The 12,111-nt window shown below is 51.3% G+C and overlaps 1 long non-coding RNA gene across 4 annotated transcripts; it reads left to right on the top strand.

Annotated features, from left to right (window-relative positions):
• Nucleotides 1-5,517: 5,517 nt before the first annotated feature.
• On the top strand, nt 5,518-11,627 carry LOC138687829 (uncharacterized). 4 transcript variants are annotated; one of them, XR_011326969.1, is made up of 5 exons: nt 5,518-5,653; nt 6,110-6,251; nt 6,546-6,590; nt 10,251-10,340; nt 11,206-11,627. It is a non-coding gene; the product is annotated as an uncharacterized lncRNA (long non-coding RNA). The 4 variants fall into 4 exon arrangements; XR_011326967.1 differs by lacking the exon at nt 5,518-5,653 and having other exon boundaries at nt 6,019-6,251; XR_011326970.1 differs by lacking the exon at nt 5,518-5,653 and having other exon boundaries at nt 6,019-6,251; nt 10,195-10,340.
• The last annotated feature ends 484 nt before the right edge of the window (nt 11,628-12,111 follow it).

Here is a 12,111-nt window from a genome sequence, read left to right as displayed (position 1 = left end):
AGATCTGAAAGACCGGTGTCATTTTTATGGTTTTAATCATCATAACTCAAATTTTATTTACTCACGCATTTGTGAGGAAACTAATTAACTTTTAGACACTGCTTCTCCTTTTTTTGGGGGGTGGGGGTGGAAATGTGTTAGAGACTGAAAAACATTACGATTCAGAGCTCCCAACCACGAGGGAGCGGTGGAGAAATCAATGAAAGCAAAGACCAACAGCAGCAACATCAACTGAAAGTTGGCTTTCATTCCGATCACGTACTTAAGCGACTCTCCAAGTCTATGCCTCGGTCCTAGGAATGACTAGTCCTTTTTTGGAAGGACAAACTTTTTCACTTAAGAGTCCTAGACTGAAGACTCCGCTGAACGGAATGGGGATTGTCCCACGGGACAACATGCCACCTACACTCTTAATGGGGAAGGAAAAAAAAAAAACCCAAATAAAAATCAAGTTTAAGCACCAGTTCCCATCATGTTTCGCTCATTACATTTCTAGTGGCATCTAGGTGCTCAAAAATGAACTACAGGGACACCACATATTCCTAAAAATTCAGTTATACATAAAAAAGTAAAAGGCTATTTCCAGCTTGCCCATAAAATCAGTATGAACAGAGAGAAGAGAAACACTCGACCCTGAAGAAGCTAACAGGCAGCTCTGAATTCACCAGACAGGAAATTTCATTCTTTCGCCTGAAACAAAAACACATCAAGGGACCAGTTCAGGAACAGGGCACGATCTGTTAACAGCAATTTTTCCATCAGCTTTTCTGCGCTAGCAGCAAATTTGCCTTCTCTGTGGGTTTAACATGGAGCATCTGTAGTGCCCTCGAACTCGCAAGTGTTTCTCTCCGCTCCCCCAGCCCGATACGTGCGATTACCTGAGCAGCAAGCGGAATTAACCACGCAGGATTTTCTTCGTGTGACGCGGAAGGTGACACTGGGAGAAGAGGAGACAAAGAAATGAACCTGCTTGTCACACCCAGCCAACTGCGAAAAGACAGGGGAGGATTCTGCCGGAAGGGCTCTGCACCCCAGGAGCTCCCGCCGGCCGGTTTCTCTCCCCTTTGCCCGGTACCGAGGGGACGACGACACCTCGCCCGCGCCCCCTCGCAGGGGGGGCTGCCCCAGGAGAGACGGGGGACCCCCACCTCGCTTCTGCCCGCGGGAACGGACCGGGAGAGACCCTCCACGCAGAGACAGGAGCGCGGCGTGGATTGCACGCCCGAGGGAAGAGGCCGGGCTCCCCGCTGGCAGAAGGACAACTCACCTCCCTGCTGCTCGGAGCTGCTTGCTGCGGACAGCCCTGCCTGCGCCCGGCCGCTCTTCCGCCGTGCTGGGAGCGCGGTCCGGCCGACGGACGCTCCAGCTAATCGCGCCTCCTGCTCCTTACAGCCGCAGGTACTTTTGCCTCTGGCTAATGCACGCTCCAGACAGCGGACACCCCGCCTCGTTCCAGCTCCCGCTTGCTACAGTTCTGGCTCGTTGAAGCCCCAGCTCCGCACTGAAGCTCCGGCTGATTTCAGCTGCTTCTCCTTACAAGCTCCAGCTACGTGCAACGGTCTGGGCTTTCCATAAGGTTGTATATCAACTGCTGTCAAAACCGGAGCATCAGGATTAAACATCAGAATTACGCGCCGAATAAATGTCCGTTAGTTTGGGCGATTAATTACTTAACAACTATTCTGAGCAGCGCAGAAAGAAGAGCTGGACTCAAAGAGGGCACGTGGGGTCTGAAAAGCACCTTTCCCCCCCCACAGACCATCACAGACGTTGAGTTCGGCCTGCTGCGTGCCGGACTCCCGAACTTCGGCGTCCGACACAACCAGACCCCCATCTCCGGGGAGGGTCCACGCACCCTGCCCGCCTCCCGCTTCCCCCCGCAGCCCCCAACACCCTCCCACCCGCCTGCAAAACCAGCCAAGCCGGCTCCCGCTTTTGGCCCCCGCACCAGCTGACTCAGGGCCCATTTGGGAGCCAAAAAACCCGGCTGCTGAGCCCGTTCTCAAGGCCCAAACACGCAGGGCCGGACCTCTGTTTCTGGGCCCAAAGCCGCGCAGCTCGGTCTGTTTCCGAGCCCCCAAATCAGCCACGCGAGCCTGTTGTCAAGCCCCAGGAACAGAAAACTTGTTCTCCATTTCTGACCCTGCAGTGCCCACGGGTGACGCCGGGCGTAGCCACCCCACAGCCCTGCACCCCCAAGGCCCCACATGTAGTTTCGGGGAGTGCTCGGGACCTGCGGAGGGCCCGGCCCCACGCCTCTGCCGGGCAGCCCCAGCACAGGCAGGGCGTCGCTTCACGATTGCCGTTTCTGGCTTTATTTCCCCGCCATCACCGGCACGGCCAGGCCCCCACCCCAAACCCCCCAGCCGAAGCACCCCCGCGAGTAGCCGGGCCCAGCCACCCGGAAAACAAGAAAACCAAAGAGGGAACAAGACAGAGACCGTGGGGAAAGGCAAGGAGAAGGACACAGAAACAGAGAGAGCGCGGGAGGGATAGGGAGCAGGACAGAGAGATGGAGCAAGAAAGGAGAAAAGGACGGGAGGCAGAACCAAGGGAAAGAGAGACAAGGACGGGGAGCAGGACAGAGGGACGGAAGAGGAAAAAAATTAGCGACGGGCTGCAGGACAGAGATGAAGGGATTAAATAGACACAGGGAGCATGACAGAAGGACAGAGAGAGACAAAAGGGACAAAGAGCAGACCAGCATCGGAGGGGAAAAAACCAGCTGTGATGGGCAGTGGGAGAGAGATACGGAAAAAGAAAAAAATACTGAGGAACAGAAAAAAGAAAGAAGAGACAGCTAGCTGGACAGGGGGACACAGTTAGAAAGGGCGGGAGAGGGAATAGGGCAGAGAAAGACAGACAGAAAAGATAGCGAAAGAAAGCAAGGCAGAGGGACAGCAAGGCGGGATGGGGGAAGGGACAGGGGTCTGGACAGAGATGGAGAAATAAGCAGCAGGGACAGAGGAGACAGAAAGAGGGACAGGGAACATGGCAGAGAAGGAAAAATCAGGACAGCGGCAGGACAGAGATAAGAAACTGGGACAGTCCTCAGGACAGAGAGGAATACGAATACGAGCAGGGAGCGAGCAGGGAGCAGGACAAAGGGATACTGTGAGAAAGGACGGGACAGGAAGCAAGACAGCGTGACAGACAAGAACAATGACAACGAGAGAGAGAGAGAGAAAGACAGAGACTGTGAGCAGCACAGGGGGTTGGGGAATTTAGAAAGAAAGGTATCAGAAGCCCTGCAGAGAGAGGGAGGGTGAATAAAAAAGGGGCAGGAAGCAGCACAAAGGGTCACAGAGAGTAAGAGATGAACAGGAAGGAGGACGGGGACAGTGAGATCCAGAATGACAAAAATAAACAGCAACAGCGAGCAAGACAAAGGGATAGAGAGAGAAACAGAAAGTAGGAAGAGAGATAGGAAGGCAGGGACACAGAGCAGCACGTACAGGCTCAAAGAGGAAAAGAACACCGGGGAACAGGCCAGAGAAATCGGGGGGGGGGGGGGGGGGGGGGGAGGAGGTGGATGCAGATCAGGATAAGGAGATGGAAAAGGAAAAAACAGCGACTGGCTGCAGGACAAAGATAGGGGCGGGGGGGGGGGAAGAGGGAAACGGAGCAGGACAAGAACACAGAGAGAAAAAGAAAAGAGGGCAGTTGAACAACAGAGAGAAAGGGGGAGTGGAAGAGGGAGCAGGACAAGAGAATAGACAGAAGAGGAGAGGTACAGGGAATGGGAAAAAAAAAACAAAACAACACCAAACAACAAACCCCAAATATCACAGCAGCATGGGAAAGAGAGCGGGCCAGGAGAGGAGGAGGGAAGGACCGGGATGCACAAGAGGAGCGACAGGGCCCCAAAAGCCCAGAAGGACTCACCACAGCTCACGCTCTTGGAGCGGCCAGCAGACCTTGCCAGTTCAGACGCTTCTTTCTCCTTCTCTCCTCCCTTCCTCTTCTGTAACTCCAGTCGCTTGGCTGTCCTCCACATAACGGAACACGCGAGCGCCTCGCAGCTCTTATGAGATGAGGCCTCCTAGACACGGAGCCTCGCTCGCTCGCTCACTACATGGCCGTGCCGCGCTGCTGGTGATGCGTACAGACCCTGGCGGTCTGACCTGCTGTGGACTACGAGGAGGGATCCTCCCACACCCAAAAGAGGCAGGCTCTCTCTTGCCTGCAGCAGGAGGCAGCTGCCAGCCAGGTGGCCTTCCGTTTCTTCTTCTTTACCTTTCTGCGGCCTCTCCAGCTTCAGCAGCTCCCGTCCACAGCCAGTAAGCGCTCTGCCTGTCCCTCTGTGCTCCCGCGCCGCGAGGAGAGGGAGGCCAGGCAGAGACAGCCCACGCAAGCCTGAGGCCGCTGCAGTCAACAGCATCCCCGGGGGATGAACGGACAACCGCACTCACAGCGTGGCCTCTGGGAGAGGGAAAGAGGCAGCAGCGACCGTTATTACCGTAGCTCGACCCTGGCCAGAGCCCCTCCTTCCGCAGGGGCTCCCGCAGACGCCGCTCGTTCCCCGCGCCGCTGCTAACGGCACCCACGTTCAGGGAGACTCGAGAACATCGGAGGACCAGCTTGCTGCCCTCACGACAGGGCTCGGGGGCTGCCTGCGGCTACAGCACAGGCTTCAGGGGAGGGGCTGGAGCTGGGGGCAGCCGCACGGGCCGAGCGGGGCCGGGGGAGGCGCCCGCTGGCCGCGCCTGGGGGGTGCCCGCCTCCGTCCCCTCTTCCCTTCTGTCGGCTCTCGGGGAACTCCCCGGCGCTGCCCTGGCCCGGCTCGCCTCCGGCGGACCGGGAGCCTGCCGCGGCGGCCGCTTCGCAGCTTCCCGTCCCGCCAGCCCCGGGCGGCCAGCGGGCAGGAGGCACCCCCCGCCACGGCCACCGCCGCCGCCGCCGCCCCCGCCGGAGGGGATCGCTCGCCTCACCCGCGGTCCCGGCGCTCGCCCGCTGCCGCCGAGACCCGCGCCCTGCGCGCCACCACGCTGCTCCCTGGGACCGCGCATGCGCCGGAGGGGTCAGAGCCGGCGAGCGAACGCCGGGCTGCCCCACGCGCAGGACGGCGCATGCGCCCGGGAGGCGCGTCCGCACGGCTGGTCGGGGAGCGGTCCCAGCGGGAAGCCCACGGAAAACCACACGAAACCGGCACCGCTCCTGCGTCTGACCTTGTCGGACTCCGGGGGCCGCGGCGGCAGCGAGGACTACGCCGCGCCCGAGAGCCACGCTGCCGCCCGGCCGCCGAGTCCGCGAAAACTACAGCTCCCGGCATGCCCCGGGAGGCAGCCTGCCCTGCTGCCTGACCCCGAGGGGACGCCGCTTCCGTTTCCGCCCACCCCCACGCCGGCGCAGCCGCAGTTCCCGCCGAGCCCCCAGCGCCGCTCCGGGCAGCTCCGGCGCGCTTTCGCCGCCCGACTCCGGCACGGCGCGGCAACCCCCGCCCGGCTCCGGCTCCGGGCAGCGCCCGCCGCCGCCGCTCCGGCACGGCGCGGCACCCCCCCGCCCGGCTCCGGGCAGCGCCCGCCGCCGCCGCTCCGGCACGGCGCGGTGCGGCCCCGCTGCCGCTCCGTGCGTCCGACACGGACCCCGCCGTCCTCCTCGGGGCTTGCCCCGGAACCCGCCGGCCGACTGCGCAGCCCCGCCACGGGACCCGGTGAGCACCCCCCCCCGCGCGCACGTGCTCCCAGCCGCCCTGTGAGCCCCCAGGGCTCCCCCCCGGCCTCGGCACAGGCGGCCCCCACCTCCCCCGGGCCACCCCCGCCTCCGACGTTCGCGGTCCGAGGGGCGCCCGGCCCCGCTCACCTTCTCCCGAGGGGCAGCCGCAGCCCGGCCACCGCTCCGCTCCTGCCTGGGCTCCCACCGGCCCCGCCCCGGCCCCTCCCCCGGCAGCCCCCCCTGGCCAGGGAGGGGCCGTCCCCATCAGCCTCACTGCCCGCACCTGCGACTCCTCCAGCCCCGGCCCGCAGCTGTGGTACCCAAATCCGGAATAAAAACTCCTCAACACCAATGTGAACTTCCTTGATTGAATGAAAGATGTCAAGAGTCAGCTGATTTGGAAGAGGTGTTAACTGGGGTCAAAATACAGATTTTAATACCCCTCTTATTTTAGTTCTAAGACTTGGCCATTGCCAGGTATCATCTTTTCCATTTACCCAGGTCCACCAGCGAGGCCACAAGGGAGATTTCTTCCAGAGAGAGGATAGAGTTATTAAGTCTAAAGTCCACGATTTGCTTTTCTGTTTCATGAAAAGGTGAGTGGATCATATGTCATCACTAGTCACCCAAACAGTTAACCCTGAACTTTGCACCTGTCCTTTAATACAGTCAACTCCAAGCTAAATTTTTTCCGTTATTAAGAGGGGACTAAAGATCATGTAAAATATTATTATACTTTCTACAAATACATCCCCATCTTAGAGCTTTAGCTGCTAGAGAAAGTCTGTGGAGTTTGGGGTCAGAGGAGCTGCAAGTATAAACCTTCATACAGCTCTCTTTAGGATGTGTGATTTTTCTCTGGTTGTCTAAACCAGTCTAAATTTCCATAGATGGTCCCGACTCTGGGTGGCTCGAACAAGGATCCTGGAACTCCAGTAAATTCTAAACATCGTTTTATATTTTAAATGTGATCCCAAGTTCCTTTTTGCACTTGTCTCTACGGTTTTGGCAACTGACGGCCCCAAGGGGTGCTTGTACAAGTTTCTCCCGAGGGGCGATTAAATGAATTCTTTTGTCCATGAGGTGGATGGTTTGGTAATGTTATAATTCACAACGCTATAATTCCTTCTTTCAAATTTTAAAAAAAACAATTGCCTTTTAAATCCATCCAATTTAATTTGCTAAAATGATTCTCACTGTTCTACATTTTTTCTCAAGTTTTGGTTAAATTCAATGTCAGTATTCTCCACGGAACTAGATCTTCATCTGACTTTGGAATCGGAAGGCAGGCTGTTACTGAGGTTAAATTTTGTGTCTTTACAAAACTTTGAATCAGTTACAAAACTAGATTTTTTTTTTTTTTAATCCAAATTACAAAAACGGTTAATCTCAAGATTAATAGCTTAAACAATAATTGTTTCATTTTGTTTATCTCATGTTTAGAACCCCTCAAAAAAAAAAACCCCACATAAACCCTCTAAACACACAAAAAGATTATTGCCCTCGACAATATTCCTAATAGCAACCCCAATGTTATCAACTTTACACAGCTGTTTTCCCAAACAGATAACGTGAAACTTACTTATAGATTTTCAGTTTTAAAGGGCCAGTTTCTTTAGACTTCCGGTTTCTTGTTGGTGCTTTCTTTATTCTTGAATAACGAAGCCAAGGTTCTTCTCCCAGACCTTTACTGCTATAAGGGTTGTTAAAATGACTCGATACGGTCCTTTCCACTTCTCAGTGATTTTATAGATATTCAATCTCCTGGTCGGAAGGGATGCGCTGCTACGTGCAATTCTAAGGGTCCAGCTGTGGAGACATACTGGCAAAGTTCTTGAAAAGAATTGCTTAAAGAAATCGTAACACCTTTTAAAAACATATCTCCAAAGGCACTCAAGATACTCAGAACATAGGACTCTTGATACGGTCTTTCATACAACATTTCATAATGACTTAAATTTTCTTTCTCTTCTGGCTGTACTCTGATTCTTAATAGAGCCATGGGTAATGCTTTAACCCATGTGAGGAGTGAGGTTTCCTGACAAATTTTACTTGACTGTTGCTTAAGGGTATAGTTCATTCTCTCTCTCTCTCTCTCTCTCCCCTCCCCGCCCCCCCCCGCCCCCACTTGCTTGTGGTCTATATGGGGTGTGATAGTCTCAATCTATAGATAATACTTTGCTCAACTTGTCTCATAATCTTTGCTATAAAACGAGGGCCATTGTCAGATGACGTTCTTACAGACACCGCATATTTTGGTGTTATCTCCTTGAGCAAGACTTTGACTACTTCCCTTGCTCTGTTGGTGCGACAAGGGAAAGCCTCGGGCCACCCAGTAAAGATATCAACTAAAACTAGGATAGATCCTTCTTTTCAAGGCAATTCTGTAAAATCAATTTGCTAATATTCTCCTAAAAAATTTCCTTATTTAATAATCCCAAAGATGATCTTATTACTGATTCGGGGATATTTTTATATATAAATTTCACATCTGCTTCTAATTGTTTAAACAATCTTTGTCATATTTCACTTTCTGTTCCCCAATATACTTTGTGATGTTCAGCTCGGGCAATTTCTCTTATTATTGTGGATGGGACTGTTATTTGACCTGTCGGTGTTACAGCCTATCCTGTTTCATTTTGTTAGCCTGCAATCTAATAATTAATTCTTCATCTTTTTCGTTATAATTTGGAGTTTCTTTAGGCAATTTTGTACTTTTCTCTGGAACTAGTGCCAGGATGCCTTTTTCCGCAGCCTCTTTAGCAGCTTTATCAGCCAGTCGGTTCCCTGCGTTAGGACCGGTCTTACCTAACTGATGTGCTTTACAGTGCATTATCGTGACTGCTGTTGGGTTTTGAATGGTTTCTAACAATTTCGGTAGTTGTTCTGCGTGCTGAATGGTGGTTCCTTGTGCAGGTAACGGTCCTCTTTCTCTCCGTATCGCTCCATGTGCACGTACTACTCCAAAAGCATACTTTGAGTCTGTCCAAGTGTTGACTCGCTTTCCTTGACTTGGTTCCTGAGCTCGAATAAGACCTATCAATTCAGCCTTTTGGGCAGATATCGTCGAAGGCAAAGTTGGCAACGCAATTACCCCCTCGGTAGTTATTGTCTATCTTGATAAACGTTTTCCTTCACAGATGGAACCGCTTCCGTCGGCATATAGTTCCCAATCTGTTTCTTCTAGTGGCACATCTCAGAGATCCGGTCAGCTGGAGTAAACTCTTTCGATTGTCTGCAAGCAGTCACGTTCCAGTTCTCCTTTAACTTGATCAGTTGTTGAAAACGCAACAGGGTTAACGGTGGTAGTAGTTTTTAGGTAAACGTCATCTTGTTCCAGCAACGCCACTTGGTATTTCAGCATTCTGCTAGGGGATAACCAATGGCCCCCTTTCTGTTTTAGCACAACAGTTATCGTATGGGAAATGTACAGTAATCCTTTGTCCTCAGGTGAACTTACGAGCTTCCTGGATCAGTAGCACAGTTGCAGCGACGGCTCTCGGACGACCAGAGCATCCCAGACTCGCATTACCTAATCGCTTCGAGAAGTAGGCCGCAGCTCGCCCACTTGGCCCTAAATACTGGGCCAGGATACTCAGAGCTATACCTCTTCTTTCACGAGCAAAAAGTTCAAGTGTCTTTGTGCGATCTGGCAGGCCTAGGGCTGGCACCCCTATTACAGCCCGTTTCAATTCTTGGAAAGTAGCTTTCTCGGCATCGGTCCAATCCATTGTTTGAGGTTTTGAGCTGCTCCTATAAAGGTCAGGCCAGCGAGCCACAATTTATAATCTACAGGTGACACCCCTCAACCATTCCCGGAAATGCTCGTCATTAATTTTTTTAGTCTTAGGTTCGGGGAGACGACAAATTGCCTCTTTTCTCTCAGTTCCCAATTGTCTCTGTCCTTTTAGGATTTTAAAACTCAAATTTAAGTTTCTTCTTTCTGGGTTATTTGGGTTTTTTCTTTTGACACTCGATATCCGCTGATTCCCCAAAAGTTCAAAAAGTTAATAGTTAACTTTGTGCATTGTTCTTCCGTCTCAGCTACACTTAACAGATCATCCGTATATTTCAGCAAGATTTCTTGATTATTTTCTTTCTTCCAAATCTCTAATTCTCGTGCCAATTGATTTCCAAACATGGTAAGACTATTCTTAAAGCCTTGAGGCAAGACTGTCCACGTATACTGTGTTTTTCTCCCAGTCTCAGGATTTTCCCATTCCAAAGCAAAAACCTCTTGACTATTGGGATCCAAGGGAATACGGAAAAAGGCATCTTTTCCGTCTAACACTGTGAACCATTCTTGTTTCTCCGTTAGGGTTGTTAACAAAGTATAAGGATTTGCTACTACCGGATGAATATCTTGTACTATTTGATTTATTGCTCTGAGGAGGTCTTGAACTAATCTATCATCTTTTTCATTAGCCTTTTAACAGGCAAGGTCGGGGTGTTATATCTGGATTCACATTCTATTAACAATTTGTATCTTAAAAATTTTTGCGTTACCATTACTAACCCTTTCCGACTTTCCGGTTTTAGGGGGTATCGTTTAATTCTTACCGGATTCGATGCTGGCTTTAAATCAACTCTCACAGGTTCTGCTTTTTGGATTTACCGGGAACTTCCCAGTCCAGACGATTGGAATTACAGCATTATACTTTGACTGGTATAATCTTCTGCTTTCGGTAACCGTCCTGTTAACAACAAAGCCACTGCTTCGATACGTTTAGTTTCTGGAATTAAAGTTTTAATCTCTCCATTTTTTAATTTAATTTCTGCCTCCAAGTTCTCAAATAGATCTCTCCTTAACAGGATTTTAGGAGAATTTGGCACATACAAAAACTGCTGAGCGACCCATTGCTTTCCTAATTTCATTGTTAAAGATATAAAGAAGGGTCTAGTTTCTCGTTCACTTGTTGCACCGACACCACCAATTTCTTCAAAACTTAACTCTCCCTCTAAGGTATTTAAAACTGAAAAGGTGGCTCTGGTGTCAATTCAAATTCAATTTTCTGTTCTCCCAGCTTAGCTGTAACCAGAGGTTGTGCTGGGAGACTCCCCTCCGGTCCCCGTCAGATACGTTCACTTAAAAAGAACAAATCTACATATGGCACTTTATTCCATTTACTCTCTCTCCTACAAAACAACAGTAATTGCAATATAGTATTGTAACTCAAAGTTCTGTTTGTTTACCATTTTTCCTGCAATTCACCCCAATGTGCCAATAAACGTCCCAACGGTGATGGTTTTGGTAAGTTTTCATCAGCGGTTCTATTTCCTGCACTCTTATTCTTAAACCATTTTGCTAATGCCATTATACTTATATACATTCAAATACCAAATACCAAACAAATGCAAATGGCAATTGTCCCAAATAATACACAAAGTCCAACCCAGCAATAGCTTTCGCTTATGACTTACGGGCAGACGCCTAGGCTTCCGCTGCGGACGGGTACCCTCCAAGCCCCAACCCTGCGAAGCTTTCGCCGCGCCTCACGGGCAGGCTTTCCAAACCAATTCCAAAGAGGCAGCGCCTTACCTTTTTTCCAGGGAACGCTGCGAGGAGCTTTGCGAGTCGAGGGTGATGGTTCTCCCCGAGAATACCTCGGTGCCGGCCGGAGTTCGATCGACACTCGATCTCGTCCAGTCTCACTCGCGAGGTCCCATCTGGGTCAACAAAACCGTTACCGAAATCCGGAATAAAACTCCTCAACACCAACGTGAAGTTAAGAAGCAGGCACTTTGTTTATCGCAGCGCTGTGGACACGGGGGATCGCTCCTCCAAAGGCGTGTCCCGCTTAGTATCAAAATCCATCAGTTTTTACAGACTTTTCTTGTCAGGTCGTTGTTACCTAAGCTCCTTCCGTAAAAATGCATACTATGCTCGTTCTTAAATTTAACCTTTATAATGATCGGTCCTTTGATTATATAACCTTATCAATATTCTTATTTAAAAACAATCATTGGTCAGTTACACTTAGCTCTGCTGACTGGAATCTTTGATACTCAAATCGAGATGGGAAGGGTAAGGGGGTTTCCAAGCAGCAAACTGGTGTCCACGACGGTTTCCTTAGTTTCCTGAAACAGAACGTAGAAAACCCAGTAACTTCCTGGTGAGGTTTCTAGGGTTAGCTGTTTCAAACTTTAACAATATTAAGGTTCCTAGAGTCACGCGTAACACAGTTCCTAAAGTTTCTATGGCTACGTTTCAAACTTAACGATCCTAGACGTTATGCTTCACGATTTTACTTCTTAATCAAACCTAACTCTTCTATGTGATTAAATTTTGATTTCTTTACCAGAATATTTGCAACAGCTGGAGCCCAGCAGGAACGGGGGGGGGGGGGGCACGGCCCGACCCCCCCAGCGCCTCGCCTCACCTCCTCCTCCCCTGGGCTCCCTCACGGCCCCTCGCCTCGTGCAAAGGGAGCGCAAACGCAGCCCGGAGGGCAAAGG

The sequence above is a fragment of the Haliaeetus albicilla genome, chromosome 11, assembly GCF_947461875.1.
Source record: "Haliaeetus albicilla chromosome 11, bHalAlb1.1, whole genome shotgun sequence".
NCBI classification, from domain to species: Eukaryota; Metazoa; Chordata; class Aves; order Accipitriformes; family Accipitridae; genus Haliaeetus; species Haliaeetus albicilla.
The sequence above is the reverse complement of the archived record's forward strand: the minus strand, read 5'-3'. Positions and strand labels throughout refer to the sequence as shown.